The 27,100-nt window shown below is 49.4% G+C and overlaps 1 long non-coding RNA gene across 1 annotated transcript; it reads right to left on the reverse strand.

Annotated features, from left to right (window-relative positions):
• Positions 1-10,772: 10,772 nt before the first annotated feature.
• Positions 10,773-11,197, reverse strand: LOC140217127 (uncharacterized). The gene is made up of 2 exons (XR_011893627.1): positions 11,050-11,197; positions 10,773-10,946 (listed from the first exon to the last, which is right to left on the reverse strand). It is a non-coding gene; the product is annotated as an uncharacterized lncRNA (long non-coding RNA).
• Between the last annotated feature and the right edge of the window lie 15,903 nt (positions 11,198-27,100).

Here is a 27,100-nt window from a genome sequence, read left to right on the forward strand (position 1 = left end):
TACGGCGCTGTCGGCACACATACACTGTCAGCAATTCGTGGAGACAGGATTGCACAGAGACACCACATATTTGGGAGTATTCGCACCCCCGCCTTCTTAACCCCTTACCGCATAGCTTCTCAATGCACGCGCGGGGCAGATAATACACAGGGGTTTCTACAAAAAGCCGTCGCGGCGTCACGGTCGCGCCGACGACAAAAATACAGTAATCTCTAAACCTGCCTTTGACTTCTTTCGGCCGCTTGCCCTAAAACCCCTGCATCTACGCGCCACCGCCGCTTTCTTAAGTAGCGACAACCTTTGTTGTGCGCCGCCTTTTCCCCTCACACCAAATCCGGTTCCGGTATTTCCGGTTCCGGCATTTCCGGTTTAAAAATGTCCGGTTCCGGCGTTTCCGCTTCCTGGAGTTGCGCTGCGGGAATTTCCGCTTTGACTGCTGTTAGACGATGGTGAGACGCCCGCGCGTGCTTAGCAGGGCTGTGGCAGTCACCATAAGAAGAATGCAAAGGGGACAAGCTGTTGTATTCCGCTGAAGTAGTAGTTCGCGGTCGCTGTTGTCCAAATGCACGATAAATGGCAGTGGTCTACAAGCGCCCAGGCACTACATTCCACTGTACGTTGTCGCTCGTGCCACAACCCGTCGCAGGTTGACGCGAAGCAGCGAACACGAGCAGATCGCTGGTTACAGTAGGCGGTGGTTCTTGGATGGAATCGCATTCGCAGTTTCAACCGCAGCTCGTGCAATTAAAGCCTCTCCAGCGGCGCGAAAGTAAACAACGCTAAAAAACGAAGCGTCACTTCCACTCGGAACAGGAAGCTGCAGCTACGTAACTTCCGCTTGACGCCGGAAGCTAAGGGGGTGAGTGGGAGAGGAGCATGGAGGAGGAGGGCAGGTTGGCGGTACTTAACCTGGTCGGCGGAAACGTGTATGGAGGGGCTTTAGCTTGCCCAAGTGGCTGGCAATATCCGTCTTGCTCGCCGGTCCCTATTTCCACGACCTTTTGGCGCCCGTTGATCGGTGATGCTTCGCCGAATCGAATAATGCCGCACCGGGACAACATCATAAGCAGCAGTGGGGATAAAGGGCACCCCTGGCTCAGTTGCTCCTCATCCCTTCCCGGATGCGCAGAAGTGAGCGCCATCTGGTGGTGCTGCAAGAAACCTAGCGGCGCACGCGGCGCGCGCCTCCCGCTGCGATTGGTTGAGTTTTCGCCCACTGTTACGTTTCGCCTACAACGCGCGGTAATGCCGGCGCGGATGCAACGGACGCCGGGGCGTCGTTCAAAGCGGCGGACATTTTGGCCCGTTCGACGCCGCCGCAACGCCTCCCCGTCAAGCGTGTCCAGGCGTGTTTCAGTGCCACGTGTCTTCGTATGTGCGTGTGTGTGTGTGTGCCCACGCTTGTCAAAGCGCGGCAGCCGGGGAGCGGAGCTCCCCAAGTGAGGAGCCAGGAGGTCTGTCCGTCGGCGAGTTGGCGATGCGTCACTACACTCGTCTCAACATGTCTCTCGGCTCGACCGTGCTCCGCCGTCGCGTGGGCTCATGCTCCGCCGTCGCGTGGGCTCATGCTCCGCCGTCGCGTGGGCTCATCCCGTGACCTTCCTTCTGGCCCGCGACGCCGAGAGTATAAGAGCAGCTGCCCCCGGACGCCAGGAGAGAGGCTCCGATTTCTTCTGTTGAGTTACGTGCTCTCCCGTCTCTCCACTTCGGTCGACCTGACCGGCCGCTCTTTTGCGATGTTAGAATAAACAAGTTGTTCTGTTACCAGTCTTCTCATGCTTTGCCGGGACCTTCGGATGCTTCCAGTGCCCCAGGCCGCCAGGCCAACGCTACCCTTGGGGCTTGCGACCCATTTGCAATAACGGGCGTCAGCACCGAGACCCCAACAGCTGGTTGCCAGCGGTGAGATCGCGACAACGGAGGCCAGCAGCGAAGAGATGCGGTTGAATGTATGCTGAGCAGCACAACGACCATCCGGGAGCAGTGCAACGAGCCCTGTGTGATGACTGGTTGCCTGCAGCGGAACGACTGCGCTGAATTCTTGGCTGCGAGGTTTGGTGAGTGCGGGACTTTCTTCTTCTGAGTTTTGCCAGGCTTTTGTTAGTGTCAGAAACAGAGCTGGTAATTGTGGTTGTCGTTGCTGCCGGGTTAGTTTGCGGCAAGACAATAGTAGGCAGTAGAGAAAGCAGCATTCAGAGCAGCCATGGATTTGAAGTCGTTGCGCAAACCAAAATTGCTGGAGCTTGCAAGAGAGTTGGGTCTGGATGTCTCAGACAAACTCAGAAAACCAGAACTGCTAAGGGCTATTCTTGAGTTAGAAGCTGAGGATGACGAGCTGTCGGAATGCCTTGAGACCATTGAGGAGAAGGAGACGGCAAAAAGACAGGAGCGCGAACTTAAAGAGCAAAAAGAGAAACAGGAGCGCGAACTAAAAGAACAAAAAGAGAAAGAAAAAGAAGAGCGCGACCGTCAACACGCTTTGGAAATGAAGCGTCTCGAGTTAGAGATGGAACGCGCTCGTAATGGAAGTCAGGCACACGGTGCAGGAGAACGAGTATTGTTCAAAATGACTGACCTGATGCGGCCGTTTAAGCTTGGAGAGGACATTGGTTTGTTCCTGGTTAACTTTGAGCGAACGTGCGAGAAGCAGGGGTTCTCTCGGGAAACGTGGCCACAGCGCTTGCTCACTTTGCTACCCGGCGAGGCGGCCGACGTAGTCGCTCGCTTGGAGAGAGAGGAGGCAGAGGATTTCGACAAAGTGAAATCGAGTCTGCTAAAAAAGTACAGGCTGTCAGCGGAGGCGTTCCGTCGGAAGTTTCGGGAAAACGAGAAAGGCAGAAGTGAGTCATATACAGAGTTTGCCTACAGGCTTATGTCAAACATGCAGGAGTGGCTCAAAGAAGAGAAAGCGTTTGGTGACCACGAGAAAGTTCTGCAGTGTTTCGGGCTAGAACAGTTTTATAGTCGGTTACCTGAGAACGTGCGGTACTGGGTCTTGGATAGGCCAGACGTTAGTACGGTGGCTCGAGCCGCTGAGCTAGCCGAGGAGTTTGTGACGCGTCGGGCTCGTGGAGCTAAGGACGGTCAAAAGGGTGAATTTGGCTCCAAGTTTGAGAGGCCAAAGTTCACGCCCATGAGAGCAAAGGGGGACACACGTAGTTCGGATGCGAGTGAAAGCAGTCCGACCGAACGTAAGGAGACGGCGGCAACCGAAGCCGAACGCAGAAAGCGGTTCGAGACGAGGCAAGCGCGCGTTTGTTATACGTGCCAGAAGCCGAGTCACTTTTCGGCGCAGTGTCCAGAAACAAAAACAAAAGTCGTGTTTTTGTCTTTATGCAGCACTGACGAGAACATGAAGCTTCTCGAGCCTTACATGCGAGACCTCCTCGTGAACGGGAAAGAGTGCCGAGTGCTTCGCGATTCCGCAGCTACAATGGATGTAGTTCACCCCTCTTACGTAGAACCCGATATGTTCACGGGCGAGTGCGCATGGATCAAGCAAGCAGTGGAAGCTCATAGCGTGTGTCTGCCGGTAGCAAAAGTGCTTATTGAAGGACCTTTCGGAGCACTTGAGACGGAGGCCGCAGTGTCATCTATGCTGCCCCCCCAGTACCCGTACCTATTTTCGAACAGGTCCGATCACCTCCTGCGCGAGAAGGGGCTTTTGTTTGGTGAGGCTAGCGTTCAGGCCTTAACCAGATCAAAGGTTCGGGAGCTCGCTGCAAAGGTGGTAGTTGCGGGACCGACGTTGTTGAACGATGAGAAAGGGTCAGAGGCGCAGCAAGCTGGTATTCAGAGCACGCCCGAACTGAATAAAATTGAGCCTGTAGCGTTAAAGGCAGCAGATACTGGAGAGGAAATTCCCGACACGGGAAAGTTAGAAGAGCTATCTACAGATTTGCTCATCGCGCCTACGTCAGACGGACTTAACAGGTTGCTGAAAGTCAGCCGGTCGGCTTTGATAGCCGAGCAAAAGAAGGATGGCAGCCTAGAAAACATACGCTGCATTATCAAGGAAGGTATCGCCAAGAAAAATGCTCGCTTTGTGGAAAGAGGTGGGGTCCTGTACCGGAAGTATCTAGACCGCAGGGGAGTGGAGTTCGATCAGCTGATCGTGCCTCAATGCTATCGTCAGGATCTGTTGCGCTTGTCGCATGGGGGTTCGTGGTCCGGACACCTAGGAGTTAAGAAAACTAAGGACCGTCTCTTGCAAGAGTACTATTGGCCAGGGTGTTTTCGGGACGCAGACCACTTTGTGAAGACATGCGACACCTGTCAGCGGGTGGGCAAGCCAGGGGACAAATCGAGGGCGCCGTTGAAGTTGGTACCTATCATTACGGAGCCTTTTAGACGGCTCGTTATTGATACAGTGGGACCTCTGCCGGTAACAGCCACAGGGTACCGACACATTTTGACTGTGATCTGCCCAGCGACAAAGTTCCCTGAAGCAGTGCCGCTTAAAGAACTCAGCTCAGTTGAGATAGTCAATGCACTACTGTCCATATTTGCGCGAGTTGGTTTTCCTGCGGAAATCCAGTCAGATCAGGGCACAGTGTTTACTAGCGCTTTGACGACAGCCTTTCTCGAAAGGTGCGGGGTAAGGCTGTTACACAGCTCAGTGCACCACCCCCAGTCGAATTCCGTTGAGAAGCTCCACTCCGTCATGAAGCGCGTGTTGAGAGCATTGTGTTTTGAACATCAAACTGACTGGGAGCTGTGTCTGCCTGGAGTGATGTTTGCATTAAGGACCGCGCCGCATGCGGCTACGGGGTTTTCGCCAGCTGAGCTGGTGTACGGTCGCTCGCTGCGATCTCCGCTTCGCATGCTTCGAGAATCATGGGAAGGCAGGGGCGACGACCCAGTCGTGGTATAGTACGTGCTTAAGCTCCTCGAACGCTTAAGAAGGGCACAGGAGTTGTCAGGTGAAGCAATGGCAAAGGCCCAGCAGAGGGCCAAGGTTTATTATGATCGGACAGCCAGGGCCCGTCGTTTTGAGGTGGGCGATGAGGTCATGATATTGCGCACTTCGCTAAAGAACAAACTCGACGTGCAGTGGGAGGGCCCAGCACGGATTGTTCAAAAACTGTCGGACGTTAACTACGTGGTGAGTCTGCCAGGAAAGCGGAAAGCACAGCAAGTTTACCACTGTAATCTGCTCAAACCCTATAAGCAACGGGAAGCAGTGGTGTGCATGATGGTAAACGTTCCCGAAGAGCTTCCGGTCGAGCTTCCGGGACTAGGCTCAGTGACGAACAGGAAAGACACCGATCAAGTCATTAGTGACTTAATAAGTAAAGCATCGCTGTCGCCTGAGCAGAAAACCGAACTACCCCAGCTCTTACAAGAGTTTCAAGGTCTGTTCTCTGAGAGGCCTGGTAGGACTTCTGTCCTTACTCATGACATAGAACTTACCTCCCCAGAGCCAGTACGATCCAAGGCGTACCGGGTGTCACCCCGCCAGAGCGATATTATGGAGGCTGAGGTAAAGAAAATGCTACAGCTCGGTGTTATTGAAGCAGGTGAGAGTGATTATACCTCCCCTTTGATTTTAGTTGAGGTACCGGGCAAGGAACCTCGTCCTTGCGTCGACTACCGCAGGCTTAATTCCATCACTAAGGATCAAATTTATCCGATCCCTAACATCGAGGAGCGCCTTGAGAGAGTGAGTAGCGCTCAGTTTATTTCCACCCTAGATCTTGTCAGGGGTTATTGGCAGGTTCCACTTACAGAAGAGGCTAGTAGGTATGCGGCGTTCATTTCACCAATGGGGACATTCCGTCCTAAAGTTTTGAGTTTTGGTTTGAAGAACGCGCCATACTGCTTTTCAAGCCTCATGGATAAAGTGTTGCGGGGACAGCAAGAATTCGCTTTACCGTATCTAGACGACGTAGCGATATTCTCCGCATCCTGGCCTGAGCATATGGCCCACTTGCGGGCAGTGCTAACCCGCCTGCGCGATGCGGGCTTGACAGTCAAGGCTCCCAAGTGCCAGTTAGCACAGGCCGAGGTTGTCTACCTCGGACACGTGATTGGTCGGGGTCGTCGCCGCCCCTCTGAAATAAAGGTGGCCGCTGTGCGAGACTTCCCGCAACCGCGCACGAAGACCGATATTCGGTCGTTCTTAGGTGTCGCCGGCTACTATCAGAGGTACATCCCCAGGTACTCTGATATCGCGGCTCCCCTAACGGATGCTCTAAGAAAGACAGAGCCGCAAACAGTCGTCTGGGACGAGACAAAGGAAAGAGCTTTTAGCGCCCTAAAGAGCGCCCTAACAAGCCAGCCTGTGCTACGATCGCCCGACTACACAAAAGGGTTCGTTGTTCAGTGTGATGCTAGTGAGCGAGGCATGGGCGTTGTACTGTGCCAACGGGAAAATGGAGAAGTAGAACACCCCGTCCTGTATGCTAGTCGTAAGCTGACGAGTCGTGAACAGGCGTATAGCGCCACCGAGAAAGAGTGTGCGTGTATCGTGTGGGCCGTTCAGAAATTGTCATGTTACCTAGCCGGCTCGAGGTTTATCATTGAAACGGATCACTGCCCTCTCCAATGGCTGCAGACCATCTCTCCCAAAAATGGCCGCCTCCTGCGCTGGAGCCTCGCTTTGCAACAATATTCCTTTGAGGTGCGTTACAAAAAGGGGAGTCTCAACGGTAACGCCGATGGCTTAAGTCGAAGCCCCTAACGTGGGAATCAGCCTCAAAATTGCTTGTTACGGATGTTTTTCTTCCTGAGGCAGGATTTTTAACCTATTGCTTTTGTGTAGTGTTTCAAAGTGATGATGTGCTTTCTAGTGCAATTTTCCGATTTGTGGACGCGTTCTGAGTGCTGCTAAACTACTGTAAGGAACTAGGCAGCAGTATAAAAGGGGAAAGAGCCTGGCAGGGCTTAGTGAGGGTTGTGCCATGCTTGCTGACTGAGCGGTTGACTTTCGGCGTAGTTCTAACGCTTGCCGGAAACGAGAACAAAAATGTCAACTCTCCCGAAGTCACTTTGCAGTGTCCTGTGTGCACCTGAACGTGAGAACGAGGCCTTCTCTGTGCGCTGCGCTCAAGAAACGCCAAAGGACGCCCAACTTCGGTTATGAGCATCATCGAGCGACATCCCTCCGGACAGCGGATGCAGTCCCCTGACCATCGGGATCTCCTTCCCCCGGCGGGGCGGTCTGTTACGTTTCGCCTACAACGCGCGGTAATGCCGGCGCGGATGCAACGGACGCCGGGGCGTCGTTCAAAGCGGCGGACATTTTGGCCCGTTCGACGCCGCCGCAACGCCTCCCCGCCAAGCGTGTCCAGGCGTGTTTCAGTGCCACGTGTCTTCGTATGTGCGTGTGTGTGTGTGTGCCCACGCTTGTCAAAGCGCGGCAGCCGGGGAGCGGAGCTCCCCAAGTGAGGAGCCAGGAGGTCTGTCCGTCGGCGGGTTGGCGATGCGTCACTACACTCGTCTCAACATGTCTCTCGGCTCGACCGTGCTCCGCCGTCGCGTGGGCTCATGCTCCGCCGTCGCGTGGGCTCATGCTCCGCCGTCGCGTGGGCTCATCCCGTGACCTTCCTTCTGGCCCGCGACGCCGAGAGTATAAGAGCAGCTGCCCCCGGACGCCAGGAGAGAGGCTCCGATTTCTTCTGTTGAGTTACGTGCTCTCCCGTCTCTCCACTTCGGTCGACCTGACCGGCCGCTCCTTTGCGATGTTAGAATAAACAAGTTGTTCTGTTACCAGTCTTCTCATGCTTTGCCGGGACCTTCGGATGCTTCCAGTGCCCCAGGCCGCCAGGCCAACGCTACCCTTGGGGCTTGCGACCCATTTGCAGTAACGGGCGTCAGCACCGAGACCCCAACACCACAGACACGACAAATGCATTGAGGGGTAGAAGTTTATACAGCTTTGCTGTAAAGAAAGCTCGTTGAACCGAACAGCATGCAAATAAGCACTGGGGCAGACACGAAAGCATTTTTCACGGGCAAGAAATGTTAACTGGGACAATGTGCAAGAATCTCGCCATCGTATCGCAAAACGTTGGAAACCTTAAAACCGAGTGGTATAGAGAACACAGCTTTCTACACGTTAACCCTGTTGCTCCACATCTATACCACATCGGACATATAATTAAGGGAATTTGAATTTAGCTTGTCCTATTAGCACGGTGTGAAAAAAAAAAAACAGCGAATCTTCTTTCTTAAAGCATTAAAAGACACGGCGTAAATTGTGAGTATTGAAACCAATGTTGATGGTAGTTTAAAAAAAAGATGCAAGTATTTTACGTGCTTGTGTGGAACGGGTCTCTTAATACGGCTTCTTTAAACAGGGCTGAAATATTCATTTTAACCTTTGGTAATCCCAGCATCATAAATACATTTGCGGGTTATCTTAAGACCAACAAGAAAACAGCAATGCTTCTCATCCTAGGCTTAAGAGCATTTTCTGGCGCATCAAATGACACACTGCCGTATATAGCGCTGTGATGAGAGCGAAGTACAGAAATTGGGCCGTCAGCTATCGCAGCTGTTTCTGCAAACGTCACTGTCACACTCCCTTTGCCCATGACCTGGCGCAACGTGGCGCTGTAAGGCTTGTACATTGTTGATCCAATCAGCAGTCTGCAAAATCGATGCGAATGATACTGCGGTTGTAGGAAATTTTCGTCGGACAGTTCGGAATTTCTTTCAATACTGAAAGAAAAAAAATTCACGACGATTACGATACTCCCCATCGCGAAATTTGAGCGCAGCTGTATAGGTGTTTTCATTTCGCGATATATTGACTGGCGCTGACAATGTCTCGTGCGGCACGTTGCAAACGGACCGAAGTGTGGCGCGACTGCATCGCCAATCGGGAGATCGCGAGAGGCAGCGCGTAGGTGACGCGTGGACGCGATTCACAGCAGCCGCCGCAGACAGACCTCCGCTCATGCAGCGCTTGGTTTCCATATATATGGTATCGGTGAACGTGCTCGCCACGTGCCATCGGTGAAGAGATTAAGGGCGGTAAAGGGGGCGCTAGGGCCATCTCGTAGCGGTCGTCGCCGCAGAGCGCGTCTTGCGCGGCACTACGCTTTTCTTCTCACCCTTTCGCCATACCCTCCTCCGCCGCTTTCTACCTCATGGTTTCGCTGCGCCCTCCTCCCCCGCTTTCCGCCTCGCGCTCTCTTCGCTATCGCAGTCTTGTATCCGCGCTCCGCGATCGGTCTTTCATTCTTCGCTGTGCTCGCTCGGTTGCGAGGTCGCCGAGGCACGATGTCGACGCAGGAACGGGCGCATAAGAGCTTAGCCCTGAAAATTAGGCGCATACTTTACTTTTTGTGCCCTCTTTTTTTTATTTGTCATCCACTTGGAAGCAAGAGCAACAAATTGGTGAACACACCTCCAGCACTAAACGCGAGAGTAAACAGTACACATGAAGGCACGGCCGTCTCGGCTCGCACCTTTGCATCCGCCACAGATGTCTTCATGGAGAGCGGGTTGGGGCCCTGCCTCGCGACAGCCATGGGCAGACTAGAAGAGAAGCGCGGTCACCTGCCCCCATTCAGACAGACGCAAACGCATGCGCGCTTGAGCATATTTACCACGCGCTGGCCTCCCCCTTCCCTTGATCGCGCGGGAAGATGATGCGCATCAAGCCCCTAACCCTCTCGTCACACCCTCGCACGCTTCCCTACGCACCCACAGCATACAGCGCGCGATATAGGGTCTTATCGCACTTGAACTTCGTACGGGACATGACGGTGAGAGGGTCTTGCTGCTGCGCTTCGGGGGCCGCTCTCTGTCTCGCGGTTAGAGGTGCGTAAACGGCAACATGTCATCCCACCTGGGCCCAAAGCGGCAGTTAAGTTTCGTTATGTCGAGCTTTAACTGTACTGCTGTTCTATTCTCTGTCCAAGTGGACACCCTCAAAATCCTTCACATCATGACAAGCTGGTGCAAAAAGTAGAGCTGCGCTTGAAGGGCTGGATGTCGTCTAAGCCATATAGTTTCCTAGAAGTACTGCAGGGAACTTTGGCGCTGGGATCGTTCAGCCACCACTGGAATGATAGGTAGTACGCGGATTGGTCTGATCTTCGTGCTGGTGGATTCGGACCTTCTTGTAGCGTCGTTGATTACGCTTTACCTGGACCTAAATTCTCCTAAATTTCAAAGCAATTTGTACTTTAACGCAGAGGTAATGAGACTCCGCAGGCATGCATAATCGCTGCTAATTGCAGTGGTTCGCTTGTCCGTGCGTACGTGGCACAATCATATCAATATTGGGCTTCTGGGCTAGAGGTCCTGTGCTTGAATCCTGCCGTCAGCCAATTTTTGTGTTTAATTATTTATAATGTAGTGCCTCGTAAGACGATCACTTTGCTTAGTCACAAAGACTAAGTTTAGGCAAATTCATGTCCGGTAGACAGGGCCACAGTTCTCTCTAGTAAATTGTCTATGGTTCAAGCCATCACATCTGCACTAAGCTTTTCCAGAGGGCGCTATCGCTATGCACCTGTTGAATGGCCTCCATGACGTGCACGTTGGGAATTCTAACTTTGTTCTCGTGGGAACTACATCTCCAGGTTGCATTCTGTGCACAATGCACTTTCTGTGAGCTGTTTCAATGCTGTTCATATTTATGAGCTGGGAGCGCTTCCATTTTTCTTTCGTTCTTTTTAGGGCGGGAAATGGCCTGCGGCATGACCATGTGTGCAGCAGGTCTATTTTTCTATTCCTCAGTAGCCACACCACAATTACATTGTTTGTCTTTGTTGTACTGTAGAATGTTATTGAACAAGTAAAAAGGAGAAAAGACCTTTATGTAGCGACAAATATGTTTTTATTACTGTTATCACAGAAACAATGGAAGTCGTGAAAAAGTATTTGACATTAAATTATCGTGCCTTAGTCTTCAACCCCTTGTTGCTTGGACGCGAGAGACTAGAAGCAAAAAAAAAATGAAAATAAAGCTCTGATTGTGGTTTCATCAGCTGTAGAAGGAAAAGAGAGAATGAAAGAAGAGGAGAGTGAAATGTTAAGTGCACCGATTTGGAAAGGGAAGATAACAGCCCGCGTGGAAAGCACAATACCCACCTAGATTTTTTGCTGTACTGGGTGACGGCGACAAAGTAGGCACCGAAAAACTGTCGGACGACCGACGTGCTCAGGATGTGTCCGCTGTCTTCCACGATTCCAACGTTCACTTGGATACGGTAACTATTGTTACACGTTAGAGTGATCTGCAAGACATACAAAAGAGGGCGGTTTCTGTATTGAGTGTTTAGTTTGGAGTGGGGAAGGTGTGAAATCGCGGTTTATTAAGTAGAATGCATGCATGCCTTTTTCTTTTTATTCGTATGATATTGTACATATGTACAAAAATCAAAATCCAGCCCGCGTGAAGCACCAATGCTGTAGTGTGCAACTGGGAAGCCCACTTACCCTGAATGAACTGTCCACTTATAATGAAGGTATTCAAATCCATTATCACAAGGCTGAACTGCATTGATGGAAGTTATAACAATCGCAAAGCACAGCAGCATGACTGGCACAAAGCACTTCGTTATTTAGTTCAAGACAAAACTGGCCTGGCACCTCCTGCACTAGCTATCCTATGAAGGCAAATCTTAAAATAAGGCTTTGGGTGTCACAGTGTTGGCTGAGAGTGGCTGAATTTCGGTCACCCATCCACAGTTCAACCTAATTGACAATTCTCGGCGTCCGTTGATCGACGAGTTGTAACAGCGAAAATTACCAAAATAAGTGTTTCAGTCTCCTTGGGGTACATGGTCATTTGTGCTATCTTTCGGTGTGACGAGAAACCACAATGACCAGAAAGAAAACAGGTATCGACGAGTATCGTGGTAAGACTGCGTGTTGCGAGCTGGGCTCGGAAGAATGTGGCTTGTGAAAGCCATTGCAGGCACGCATCAAGACACGAGACAGGACAGCACGGCAAGCACTTCTAGCACCCGCGCTGTCATAAATTCCTGATATGCTTCCCCAAGTGACGTTGGGCCAGCTTTGAACAAGCGCACACTGCAAACTTGACAGTCCTGCCCTGCGTCTTAGTGCAACGTGTGCGCTCGTTCAAAGCTCTGAAGTAAAAAGGTCCAGGGTTTTAAATATGCCTGGTAGCGAAGCTTCGATAGGAGCCGATACGTTCAAAACATGGCGGTTCACCGGCGATTCATAGGATCACGGGAAAAAATTTCAGAGTACCGCATTCGTTTTCTTCGCGCCGCCGACGCGTTCATTGGTCCAACCGTACCACGTGACTTTGGGGCGCCATATACCTTCCAAGCGCCGGGCAGGCCGGCTGAGTTAGAGCGCAGGCAGCGCAGGTTCCCTACGTTTTTTGTGTTCCGATTGTCGCGCTCGCATTTGACTGCAAGGAAATCATGCCTGCCTGCTGCGCCTTCGGATGCAGCAACAGAACAGAGTCTGGAAAGACTTTTTCCCTAGATTCCGACCGGGCGAAATGACCGAGAGCGTCGTTCTGCGTGGTTACACAGAATCGGCCGGGAGAACTTCAAGCCTACAAAAAACTCGCGCGTGTGCGAGGTATAGGTACATCGTGCTTGTGCTTTTCGGCACTGTTTTAGAAGATATTTAAGCGAAGTGCACGCGGTGTCAGCGATGCTACGTCTACAAAAACGTGGGTAATAAGCTCGCGAGACGACCGCAACGACGGCACGCGTGTCCAAAGAAGCCGCTTTATCTTGTGCGTCCACAAACCTGCTGACTTGGACAGCGAAATGGATCATCTGCACGTTGTTATGGAACTGATAGAATCTGAGAGCGAAGGCGAGCAACTCGATGCACTGTACGCGTTTGTTGCTCAAGCTCAACACACGTGGTTATTCCGTGCTCGTGGCACGCGAAGGCACACTTGTCGCGCGAGAATCCCGCGTCCTCACGTGCACCAGCTGGGTACTCCCATGATTTCTCCGCGCACGTGAGCGCGCTCTCGCCTCGAGTCACTCGACCCATATATGGCGCTTGTTTTTCGCAGATCGTGACGATCGCAGTCAATAAAAACATGGTCAATGCGAGGCCCATGATACTTTCTTTTTTCCACTTATCCTTTGCTCATTTATACATCGCATTTCGAGCTTGAAACCAATGGCCAGGTGATATCCACAACACATGCTTTAAATTTTGAGCTTGTAAGCCGAGCACATGCAATGAACTGAAGTCAGCATACATATTATGTTTTATGTTGAAATGCTACGGTGCATACCCAAATAATGTTGTGCTTAATGCATAACAAGAAATACAAAACAACAGAACACCCAGTAACTTTAGTTTGACTCTGTCACTATGCATGTTACATAAACCGCTTAAAAGCACAAGAATTTTATACATCGCCTATGTAACTTAGAAAAAAAAAAGTACTGCGTCACCAGCGGGAGTTCCTGCTTTTTTTTTTTTACACAGGCAGCAAATCTTGGCGGTCTAAGAAAACAGTCATAAATAAGTTGAGAAGAGTAGCCGCTCATGCACGCACTAGGCAGCCGCATTCATAAATCGCAATGTCGCAAACTCTCGCTCATTATTAGCGTACAGAAGTACACATACGTAGCTGTATTCACACAAATGTCTCATATTGGCCTTCCACAAGATTTAGTGCACAAAATGGTCATCGAAGTTGATTTTTACGCCTGCTGTGCACAGATCATCTTACGCGATCACGGCCAAACGCCGGTGCGCACTGTTACGTTTCGCCTACAACGCGCGGTAATGCCGGCGCGGATGCAACGGACGCCGGGGCTTCGTTCAAAGCGGCGGACATTTTGGCCCGTTCAACGCCGCCGCAACGCCTCCCCGCCAAGCGTGTCCAGGCGTGTTTCAGTGCCACGTGTCTTCGTGTGTGCGTGTGTGTGTGTGTGCCCACGCTTGTCAATGCGCGGCAGCCGGGGAGCGGAGCTCCCCAAGTGAGGTGCCAGGAGGTCTGTCCGTCGGCGGGTTGGCGATGCGTCACTACACTCGGCTCAACATGTCTCTCGGCTCGACCGTGCGCGCCGTCGCGTGGGCTCATGCTCCGCCGTCGCGTGGGCTCATCCCGTGACCTTCCTTCTGGCCCGCGACGCCGAGAGTATAAGAGCAGCTGCCCCCGGACGCCAGGAGAGAGGCTCCGATTTGTACTGTTGAGTTACGTGCTCTCCCGTCTCTCCACTTCGGTCGACCTGACCGGCCGCTCTTTTGCTATGTTAGAATAAACAAGTTGTTCTGTTACCAGTCTACTCTTGCTTTGCCGGGACCTTCGGATGCTTCCAGTGCCCCAGGCCGCCAGGCCAACGCTACCCTTGGGGCTTGCGACCCATTCGCAATAACGGGCGCCAGCACCGAGACCCCAACAGCACAGGGAATTGCAGTCGCAGTGTCTCGTGCGTATACGGCGGAGGACGAAGTCGCCCGGCAGAATCGAGAACGCGCGGTATCCGTTTACAAACTAAATGAAATGTATCCGTTTAGCTTGTGAAATTACACAATGAACGTACGTGCCTGTGACAGTGTCAGTTGTTAGATTCGTCCTTGGAAACATTCAATAGAACGGTCCACGATGTTCATGCCAAAAAGCACAAGCTTGCCTCATTCCGGCTCGAAGTGACGAAATGTTTCCTTCGTAGCCCGCTCCGCGGAAGGGGGAAACAAATGCGTGCACAAGCACCCGATAGCAGCGCTAAGCTGCTGCCCACAATCGTAGCACAGTTCCAGCAGTAAACACGATATGCGTGCAAAACAACCACCTGCTGCATTACTTCGCACAAAATAACATTTTATTTTCGTTCTTAGCAACCATTATCTCCGGGTGCAAAGTAGATGTACTTCAGTAAACACTCAATCCGATGTGCACCGAATATAAAGCTCTTCCAACACGGCGGCCTTCCCGCGACGCAGTCGGCTTGGAAGGTATATATGGCGGTGGCCGCTCAGTGTTGCCAGTCAAATCGTACTCTGAAATTTTTTCCAGTGACTCTAGTTCCATCTTGCGACCTCGCACAAGGTGCCGAGAACTTCTGCACCGTGTATCGGCACCACTTGCACCTTTTCGTTTCCGGTGCCGTGCACCTTTTCTGAATCGAACACACCTTCTGCTTCATCGGTCACTCAGTACATGGGGTTCAATGGTCTGGGTGGGGGAATCTTCGTGACTTATGTTTAAACCGCAATTACATATTATGGGGAGACGTGGGTGTCAAAACCAATTTTGTTAATTTTAGTGTGAACTGGGTCATATTTAACAGTATCAGTATTTTTTTTCTGCTGATTGCAAATATCTAATTAGGTTTTGTATATCGGCATTAGAACAAATGATGCAAGGTTTTTAATATAGAAATTTAGTCAATATTTTACGAGAGTTTTCAAAAGCTTAACTTTGTCAAAAGCGAAAACAACGTATACGGCCAGAACGCCAGAGAGTAGCTCTAGCCGGTGATCGTATTTTTGTTGTTCTCAGTTCACTTATAATGAAAAAAACCACTGATGTAAACCTAATTGCAATATTGTTGCGAATGTTCATTTGTATTTAGTGGTAATCAATATTTAGCCGACAACTTTAGAAATAAATAACATCCCTGGCTAGATAGATACATCCCACACGAATATATTGGTACCAAACATTTTGCTGGTACTTAGAAAGAACATATGAAGAACCCGCCCCCCCCCCCCCCCCCCCCCCCCGTAAGGCAGTGTGTGGTGCACACTGCCTTGCGGGGGCGGGGGAGGTTTTCATATGGTTTAAGTACCAGCAAAATGTCTGGTATCAATATATTCATATATTTGTGTCAAATGGATCTAGCTGGTGATGCTCTTTATTTATTTGTAATGTTGTCGGCTAAACTTTAATTACCACTAAATACAAATGAACATTAGCAAAAATATTGCAATTATGTTTACATCAGCTTTTTTGGACATTTCCAATAAAATGAAGCTGAGAAAAACGAATTTGAACATTCAGTTCACAGTAATTTCGAATGGCCTAATAGTATGTAAATATGAATTGCATAACTGTGTAGCCCTGTCTTTCAGCAACAAGTCCATGACATACATTTGGCCATTGTGCAAAAATAACACAGAGATATTGGTTGCAACATCATGCATAGTCATTGAAAGCAATGTCACAAAGCTAGCACCCCGAGCCTCACATTTCTATTTTAGTTCCTTGTTTGACAGAAGGCACACAAATGGCATCCCTATGCAAATAAAGTTGCAGAGTTCATGGTCACAACAAAATATGTCCTTTTCACAAAGTTTTTGGCTGCAATTAAAAATCTGGATCAAATATCAGTGGTGGGCGCCACATTTCAATGGAGCCGAAATGCAAGAAAGTTCATGTGCTTGTGTTGTAGCCCTTCCCAAGTGGTCAAAATTAATCCAGAATCATATCATGGTTTTGGAACGTAAAATCCCAGAATTCAGATTTTAAAAAAAAATGTATATCTCTTGCACACTCACACAATTGTGCATTCAACACATCCCGCCTACACCTATAAAAGCCCAGGACTGCAGGCAGAGTCTGTTGCATGGCTTGTGCCTCTTCGCAAGCTTGTTTGTGAAAGCATTTCTGTTTGTGTGATTTTTGTTGGACATGTGAAGCCTCCGGCGATCCTTTCGCGCATGCCACACGCGAAGCACTCCAGCACAAGCTTGGCACAGCGCCCGTACTCCTCGGTGGGGTCCTTCGAAAGCATCAGCGTTTTCTTGCCGCACGGGACACGGCATAAGTCCTAAAAAGTCTTGCAGCACGGATAAATCCACGATCGCAAATTCCGTTCCGCTGTCGTTGACGTCCTCTTTCGTGTCAACACCCAGCAGCGCAAACTTTCGCTCCGTTGCAGACTGCGACGACATGCGCGGTTTCACCTCATCGGCGATCGCTGCGCGCTTGCTACTTTCTTCGGTCGTGCAGAAAACGGTATCTACCCGGTGTCTGCTAACACGCGAGGCGTGGGTGGACGAAGTGTTAATACTAGAGGTACCCAGTTGCAGCTCGGAACTCGATCCGGCAGAACCTTCAGGCAAACCAGCAACCGCCGACTCCAGGTGCATGCCTATTCGTCTTCTGTGGCGCATTCCACGGCCGCCTTCGCGCCTTGCCGAACGCTTGACGCGTAGTGGTCTTCAGACGACGATCTGCTCCAGCCATTCGGGCGGCGAAAAGACACCTCATCGATCGTTGTCGAGAAGCGCACGGCTGAACAAACGTTCACAGCGGCGCAAGAAAACCACAGAGAAAAACACGCAGCGCACACGGGAGCGACCAACCTGTCGGGCACGCGAGAATCGGCACCCAAACGGCGCCAGACCAATAGGAGCGAGGCGCGCGGGGGGCGTGCGTGCTTTGGCCAATCAGCGGCACCGGCGCATCCCTCAGAAATGACGCGTAGCGTCGGTTCCTCCTCACCTACGCCATTTTGAACCGGCGCAATATACGCACGAAGAAAGCAGCTTCCAAACAAGCTCAAGGTGGCGCCCGCCGCCCACCGCATTTAAAGCCCCTTAAACTTAGCAACGTAGCGGCACTCTCCTCCTCCGTCTTCACTCCTCCTCGTTTCTCCTCTCTTTCATGCTCCCTCCTCGACCGTGGCGCGGGCTAAACTGCTCGAGCGTAGCAACGGCGCCAACATGTGCTCCCCGCCATTCCGTAGACTTTTCTCGAGCAAAAATGGCGCTGATGCAAGGCTCGATGACCCTGGTGACGCTATTAGGCCATTAGCGACGCGGCATAGGCCTCGGCCAGAGCGCACGAGGAGGAGACGGCATTCTTAAAAGCGTGGCACTACTTAATGAAGTTTAAGGGGTTTTAACCGCGTTCGCAAATGACGACGGCGCGAAGTTCGAATATTTTTAGCAATCCTGTTATAATTCCGCGGCCACCCTGGCCCGTATGTTTCTTTAATATTTTCGGATTAAATTTAGGTTCAAGATTTCGCGGAGGGATTCATGAATGTACAAACGTAGCGAAAATACACTTTCTTGAAAATCGACTTTTTTGCGATTTTTTGTCATTTCAAGACACGCGTCTCCCCTTATGCGGGTACATATTAACGAGGTTTGACTGTATACAGTACGGTCTACTCTTGTTATTGGGAACTCCTAATTACTACACCAGATCTAAGTACAGCTCAGTTCTAGTGCGCGACAGATTTAGCAGTAGGATTTCTGTTGAATAGAATCAAGTGCTTCTTTTCCTCTGAAACTAATAAATTATTGACATCCCGTCATAATGAATGAAAACGAGGGTCTTACGGAATGTTTTCGGAATTTGGGAAATATGCACTTCTTTTCTTGCTGTTGCCTTTACCAGCATCTCGTTATCATTGCGATCGGTCATGTAGACCGTTAGCAGAAGATCGTTAATAGAATTGCGTTAATTTGATTTTTCAGTTAGTTTGATCCCGACCGAAGGTTCCAGCCAGCGTCCGTGCCTGTTCGCTGGCCTAGACTCGTTATTTCCATCCTTAAATTGGCCTTCGCTAAATAATTCCAACTTGAGTGGTCAACATGCACGTGCCTGACCTCGAAGGCGGCGCCAATAGCAAGCTCCTTTCGCGGCAGCTTAGGAAGCGGTGAATGACTTGAACACAGATCATCATCCACCAGAAATCCCTATTGTCAGCCTTCCCTAGGATTTTAAAGTAAAAGCAATAGAGCGGAATAAATAGTTACGGTGTTTACTCAATCCGGATCAGCACGCGGTGCAATCGGAATCACTACAAAACCACATGCGATGGCAGCGGTTATCATTCTCACGTATCATGACGACGTTGGTGACGTTCCACTTTGTCTTTGAATGGAAAAGCTCATTCTAAAGGTGTTTGTTATTGTTGCGAAGTCATTTCGTAAGCGTAGAATATCAAACGTAATGGATTGTATGAAAGACGTGTTGTGGTTTGTATCGATTCAGATTGAGTAACACTTAATGATGGACGTTAAGTGTAAATTTCTATACTCTAAAGCTATACTTTGCTGATTTCGTCTTTTTATATTGTCAAAATAGAAGGCATCCTACCCTTTTCTTGCTAAAAAATATTGGGTTCGCATTAGATTTCTACTTTGAACACAGAAAGTGGGTGCGAGTTAGAATTGACCAATACTGATCAATAAATCAGCAGTTATTTGGCTTTTCTTTTTTCTGCATCTTGTTAAATTAAGCTTGCTGGATAACCTGATTTTTTCACTTCCGTAAAGGTCGCATCAACAGAAGTTAACTGTATATGTGGACATGTTGCACGATCTTACTCGTAAACTTCTGTCGGTAAGCTTTTGCAACCGAGAGTACATGGCACATACCACCTAATCAGCATCATGTGTAGGTGCACCACTTTTAAGCGGCTGTTGGAATCTCGGCGCTGACTCCCGTTATTGCAATCGCACCGCTAGCACGAGTTGTTGCAAATGGGTCGCAAGCCCCAAGGGTAGCGTTGGCCTGGCGGCCTGGGGCACAACTGGAAGCATTCGAAGGTCCCGGCAAAGCATGAGTCGACTGGAAACAGAACAACTTGTTTATTCTAGCATCGCAAAAGAGCGGGCGGTCAGGTCGACCGAAGTGGAGAGACGGGAGAGCACGTTACTCAACGGAAAAAATCGGAGCCTCTCCCTTGGCGTCCGGGGGCAGCTGCTCTTATACTCTCGGAGTTGAGGGCAAGAGGAAGGCCTCGTGACGAGACCACGTGACGGCGGGGCACGGACAGGCTGAGAGACACGTTGAGACGAGTGTAGTGACGCATCCGCCAAGCCGGCGCCGGTCAGACCTCCTCGCTTTACACTTGGGGAGCTCCTCTCCCCGGCTGCCGCGCTTTGACAAGCGTGGGCACCAACATGTACACACACACACACACGAAGACACGTGGCACTGAAACACGCCTGGACGCGCTTGGCGGGGAGGCTTTGCGGCAGCTCCGAACGGGCCAAAATGTCCGCCGCTTTGAACGAAGCCCAGGCGTCCGTTGCATCCGCGCCGGCTATACCGCGCGTCGTAGGCGAAACGTAACATGGCCCTCTTCACCACCGCATGGTAAGCATTTGCCGTGTTTCTTTTCATACTTCAATTTCAGTTCAGTTTGCAACTATTTACTTGGGTCTAACTCGCTAAAGCATGACATGGGCATTAGAATAAAAATCAAAACGTCCCATAGGTTGTGACCAAATCCCTCCCCCCATATCTTGAAACCTTCTTTCTAACATCGGAAGCTGTGCCTCGCCATACTGAGGTGCTCTGCAAGCGCCAGATGTTTGTCGTGACAAAATGAGGCTTGGTGCAATGGCAATTGGATACAATAAATTTTATTTTTTCATGTGAAAACTTATCACCATTTCCTTTTTAAATGTACCATGATAACCTGGTACGGTAACTGTCCCAACCCAAGGTAACTTTTCTAAGCAAATAAGGGGGGGGAAGGGGATTGTAACCAGGGTGTCTACCAACCGGGAAAACCAGGAATTCTCTGGAATTTTGTATAGTCTGCAAATACTCATCGAAAACTCATGGAATTTGTGCTCCTATCAGGGAAAATTAGCTGTAATTTCATTGAAAGGGAACGAAAGCCGCACTGATGCTGGCTGGCGTAACAGAGAGGGTTTACAGTCGGTGGCCGACTTTCCGGACGCCCGAGGGCTCCGCGGCACCATCACGTACCCCGCAGAATCAACGTCTAAGAACGTCCGAAATTTCGGACACAAGAGCCCTTCGCAGTCCGGTTTCCCGGACTTTTTGCCATGGCCGCAGGTCCGAAACGGCATTGCTCAAAGCCACGATTGCCGCCGTTTGGATTACGTCGCCAAAGTGGCAAACGCTAGGCCTAGCTGCTTCAACGTTCTTTACAAAGCTTCTTGCCGTTCGGCGCCGTGTTTTTCATTGAACGAATTAGCCGCTGTAAGCAGTGGCACTGACTCCGTCTTTGTGGTCCTCGCGATTGGCTTCGAAGCTCGGAAAGTACGACGCGCTGCATAAAGCCGGTTTCCAAAAGTTAGCTTTGCCTCGATACAATGTTGTTAGGCGGCGATGCATAAAAAGTGTGGGAAGGGGCAATTGTAACAGGACACAATATCTATTCCGTAAAGGGACCCTGAAACGATTTTGACAAGTTTCTACAAACGTACTGTGTCGTTAGCGTAGGTCTTTCTGATCATTATTTGACGCATCTAAGTGTTCTGCGTAAAGCGTGTAATTTATTATAAGGTTTTAAAAATGCACATCACTGCCGATCGCAGCACACTGCTCGGCGGAATTTTAAGCCGCCTCTACCCATATGACGCAAATCACCCATATGACGTACGTAGGACCAGCTATCCGATTGGCTGACTACGGCGCGTGATCGTTAATTTTACCAACTTTATGGTAAACAAATGTTGTTCGTAATAGTTGGAATGTTAGTTCATTTGCTTTTATAAAAAGAAAGTAGCATGAAGGGAATGCACAAGGAAAATATTTCAGTAAACTTAAGACCTTCGGGCACAAAGCAAGTGTCGTCTGCTTGTGTTACAACGTGCTCCGTCTTTGACGAGAGCTCCGCTGTCAGTGTCGGTCTGTCTTTTCGCGAGCGCTATGATTCGACTTTGTTGCGTTGTGGGCTGCAAACGTAGCGACTGGCAATATGTCAAGCTGCAACAGCGTGTCCCTCTGTAAGCCAGTACACGAGCGGACTGGCTGCAGCGCATCGGACTGCCGCTATTCGATTGGCGCCAGGATTTGCGCGATTGCAGCCGTCACTTTACACCGGAAGATTACTAACGCAATAGCGTTTCGCGAGTCCCGTATTAGGGTAAACGCACAGGGCCTGGCCGTGTCCCCTTGCCGGTCGTTTCATGGGATGAACAGAAGCGCAAATGTGAGTGGTCTGGAGGGTGCAGCCACCGGGTGGCATAGAGCTGAACCACACACAGTAGCAGTAACAAAATGTATTCTTTGCTGCTGGTGTAAATTTTTCGCAGGAGTGTAATTGTTAACACGTTGTTTTTGCTAATGTTTAAAATGTTTTACACTTGGTAAGAGCAATATTAGCTCTTTCTTTCGCTGGTTCAGCTCTGCGCTAAAGGGTGGTTGGACCATGGAGACTGGTCAGGCAGCTCACGTACGTCCACGCTAGTGTTCCTTCATCAGCTTGAGTTTATGCCTCCACCTTTCCACCGAAACGCCCAGCTAGCCTGTGGTTATCGGAATACCAGACACATTCGACGCTGCTACATAATGCTCGCAACGCACGCTGCTTCGATAGCTCGCGTTTGGGGTAGACGGCCACGCGGCTTGCGGAGAGGTTTCGCGCGGGCGGGCTCCAAAAAAACCGGAAGTAGACGATCTGACGTCGCGTCGTGACGCAAACCAGTGAAGGCGGAGCTTAGCCCCAATCCCTCGGCGAACGTGTTTAGGAGGAAAAGCATCGCTCGGGAGGAGGGTAAATTGCAATCGTTTGTAGCTTTATTAATACGTAACGCTTCACTTAAATTGTGGTGCGAACGTTCTACTTAAGCTGTACCCTACGCGTCTACCAAATTTGTCCGAACCGTTTCAGGGGCCCTTTAATTATACACGCGTCCACCCACGATCTCCTGTCCCAGTAGGGGCACAAATATGCCTAATGAGCATGGTACTAGGCCTGTTCGGATGTGCCTGTGGCGATTTGAGCCTTTAATGGCAGTAAAAGACCTGCATTCATTTTTACGGTCTGCTCTATTTCACGGACGTTTTCGCGGCCCTTACGGACTCCGAAAAAGCGGAAGTTGACTGGACAGCTGACGAAGAGGATGCTTCGAATGGTCCGTGGGGCGAAAGCGCGCTAGGAGGACGAGAACACAAATCCGTGACTACGCGTCACGGATTTGTGCCGTCCGCGCGTCGTCCGCGACCCCCACGGACGGAAAATGCCGAGCTATTTTTCGCATCCGGATTTTGGGGGTCGAATGCTGCGGATTTAGCCTAGCATGCTCTGCAGTCTGGCAACAAGCGCGGCTTTGGGATCTTTCTGAAACAGCTTCATCGCTGCTGACACCATTCGTGTTCAATTCGGACAAAACAACAGTCATTGCGGCCAACCGTCGTTTCCTTTCGATCTCCATTTTCATTCAGAGTGAAAACACCTATGACAAAATCTGTTACACTGATGGCGCCATCTAGAGTGAGTAAAAACAACAATTATAGTAACTTACGGCCACTGAGATCCGCTCGGGCCGCCGCAACATCTTCGAGGCCATGTTCAGCCACTCTAAGCCTACACGCCGAGAATCTGAGTATCTCTTTCGGAAACGGTGTTCACTCATCACGAATACATTGCTGTCGAAGCTTCTGGACACAAATTTAAACCACATACAATCCTCAGTTTGAAAGTTACGGGCCACACAGTGGACGACGACGACTTGTCAGGTTCGAGGCGGACGGCAGTCGCTTCAGGCGTAGCCGCCATCTTTATTTTTCCGGCGCGGTCGTCTACTCAGTCCGTCCGTCGTCTGGATGCGCTTCGCAGCCGGACGGGCGGCGGAATAAGCGTCCGCGGCACGGATTTGCGTGGAGCCGTCCGTCGTGTGGATACACCATAACGGAGTGCGAAAAATTGGATGTTGACTGTACAACTGACGAAGAGGATGCTTCGAATGGTCCGTGGGGCGAAAGCGCGCTAGGAGGACGAGAACAGAAATGACCTATGCCTTGAGGAATGAACGGGAAAGGAAGCCTGCCGCCACTTTTTTCAAGGAGCTTGAGCTCAAAAAACAAAGTGTTGGCTGACCCTGGTGTTCCTCATCCAAACCAAAATAAAGTCGCTAAAGCAGTGAAATGCAATACATAGGTGTTGTGCGCGGGCTGAGAGTATGTCAGGAGAGGTGAGTTTGACACACCAGTTTGAGAATCTCATTTGTGACAAAGTTCGGTACTCACACCGATGAGCTTGCTATAAATTTATAAAAGTAACTAATATCATCTTCAGTCACGGTGTGCACATTTGTAGAAGCGACCTATTTTTGCCATTTCTGCGCAGTGGTAGCAAGGAATACTGCATAAACTTTAAGCTTACAGCAAATTGAACGTTCTGTTTTAACCTAAATTACTTCCATTTGGCTTCTGAGTGATAATATCATTACAGAGTATCGCTTGGGTGAAGGCACTACCATGTTTTAGGCGACGCTTGATGTAGGGTTGTCGGTAGCAACCTGCAAATATAATTTTTATTTATTTCTTGATATGCTTGAGGCTAATAAATACCTTGTGCATGTAGTTCGAGCGGGGGGTTTAATCCTTTTTATGAAGAAGCGTAGCATGACTGACTTTGCGATATTCAAATATTTAGTTACTCTATAATGACTCATCATAAAATGCTCAAGTCATTCGATCACCTTGATTTGCTTTCAGTGGAGTCTCAAGCACCATCTGTATTTCGCACATATGTATCGACAGTTGATCATAATTCGTGACTCAAGTGGATATTCGAAAACATTTGTTTATGTATGCATCTCATTTTTATTCGTATTTGAGAATGTTCCACTCGATTTGCAATGAGATTTACCATTTTTTTTCAAGGTTATCTTATTCGCTGTGCATTTTACTAACCCGTCGCCACAGATTTTTTTTAAATGTAAAATAAATGATACCCCTTGCTATTCAAACTGGATTAAGTCATTTCTCCGCATGCTTACTAGAGAGTGAACGCATCGGGCAACATAGTGTCAGCCTGTCTTGACGTAAAACAAAATTCTGTGTGACTCAGGGAATTTTGCAAAGGCACTCAGGGAAAACCTGGAAAACACAGGGAATTTGGAAATGTCAACTTGGTAGACACCCTGGTACCTTTAGTAATAGAAATGTTAATAACGCCCAACATTCACCATAAAGATGCTTAAACCCGCAAAAGATAAATGAGATAAGGTGTATCTTGCAGGTACGCCTGTGAGATACACCTCTTTTACTTGGCGAACAGGGCAACACGTCAAATGGACTCACGCAGAAAAGAAGCACAAAAGAACGATGACTATAGTAGAATACACCTTCGAAAAACAGCAGTTGGCAACCAAGGCACACGGACCGCGCAGGGTTTTGTTATTCTGCCAGCCAATTACAGAAGCAAACAAAATCGTCGTCGTGTGGCCTTTTCAAAATGGCGTTGTACTTGATACCTCCGGAGAGTCTGCTTTTTTTCAACAGCCTTTTCATCGGCGGACGCAATGAGGTGTGCAAAAGACATGGACAAAATGTATGAAGTCTGGGCATTTAATTCTTCAAAAGTCTCCGGTACTGTTCATTTGACTGCTGAACCCGTTTTACTCAAGAAAGTTCACTTCCCATTGAAGTGAAACTTGACAGTAAATAGTTGCAGCTAAGCAAGCTTTTTATTTCAGTTCAATGAAGAATTAGGCTTTCGCCATTGCACTATAATTTTGCACTATTGCACTACCGCCTTATTTGGGTAACAGGAAAACTTTTGAAGTATGAATTATTTGCAACCTCGCGGAGGAACCGTGGCTGGCGGTTATGAGGGCGTGGGCGGGACTTCCGTGCACGCTTAAGTTGCATCCGACTATATAGTCGCGTATTTTAATCGGCTCTGAAATAATTATAGAGAAATAATAATTTGCGGAACAATCACAATTCTTTTGGATCCCTTGTTTAGTGATCTACCAAGTTAAGCACCCAAACCGACTCATACTGTTATTTGGGAAGTTGTATAACGGTGCGTGGCCACCAGTCCCATACAGCAAAGGACGCGGCAGTTTTAAACGCACTTCACCCACATAAGCACAGTAGAGAAGTGGCTATACTGATGCCTGTAGAAGCGTGATTCAATACACACTGAACTATTTTCACTTCCGGCGCCGTTTTCTCTACTTTCTTTTAAAATAAATAGATGTTGATCCATAAATATTTTAATAAACAATTGTTAACTTTCTTACTTTTCGCTTTGCCTTCCTGCAGCTGTTGCCTTGTCTCTCTGCCTTAGTATATCACTTAACTTCTCAACTCTTTGCGACCCCTGTTTTCAGTTTCCTTTGCACGAAAAGTGCTGTACAATTAGAGAAAACCAGACTACGAAACAGCTGACGGTCATATTGCTTATAGGTTTAAGGGTTATTGCATGGTTTTATGATGGACGCTGCCTCGCATTATTTTATTTTCCACTTTATGTAACCCATATCACGGGTATGCGGTTCCGAGGATCTGCCATCACGTGGCAAGCAGTCGCTCGAGGAAACAATGAAGCGAAAGGAAAAGTTAAGCGTAGCTGGGGTTTTCTCCCGCTGCGATTTGTTTCACAAGCATACAGACCAACTGAACTCGAACCGAATCCCTTTCCTGGTCCCTGGATCAGTTAAAACAAAGAAGGTTGAACGACCGAAGCAACAGCGATGCGCGCGGCCGTTCAATAGATGGTGACAACTGAACGCTTCGTGAGTTAATCGTGCGGGCAGCGAATCCATGAGAAAGCTGGCCTTCACGAGTGCGTGCCTGCATTCTGTGCGTAATGGACTTTTTCTGAGGTATGCAAGGGTACTAGGGTGTTCTTATTTATCTGCGGAGAGCGCTTCCACTTTGTTTTCTTTCTTTTCAGCGCAACAACCTACCTGCAGCATCGCCATGTGTGCAGCAGGTGTATTTTTCTATTCCTCAGTAGGCACACCACCATTGCATTGTTTGCCTTGGTTCTACTGTAAAATGTCATTAAGCAAGGAAAAAACAGAAAAAGGGCCTCTTTGTACTCAGAAATAAATATTTATTTATTACTGTTATTACATAAACAGCCTTGAGAACTTCAGTCAGCGCGCCTGTCTTGTACCGCTGTTGACTGGACGCCTGAGAATAAAAGCAAAAAAATATTCAGATTAATATTATGTTCTGAGCCTGGTTTCATCAGCTGTAGAAAGAAAAGAGACTGAGAAAGAAGAGGACAGTGAAATACAGAGGTTTGCAAAAGAAACAGCCAGCATGCAAAATACAACACCCACCTAGTAATGCTACTGGTGACGGCGATGAAGTCGGCACCAACAGATTGCCGCACGACGGATGCGCTGACGATGTGTCCGTCATAGTCCACAATCCCAACATTCACTTGGATACGGTAAGTGCGGTAACACCTCAGAGTGATCTGCAAGACAAAAGAGGGCAGTTTCTGGTGTTGAGCTTTTAGTTTGGAGTGGGGAAAGGAAGGCCTTGGTCTAG

Source organism: Dermacentor andersoni, chromosome 4 (genome assembly GCF_023375885.2).
Source record: "Dermacentor andersoni chromosome 4, qqDerAnde1_hic_scaffold, whole genome shotgun sequence".
Taxonomy (NCBI): Eukaryota; Metazoa; Arthropoda; class Arachnida; order Ixodida; family Ixodidae; genus Dermacentor; species Dermacentor andersoni.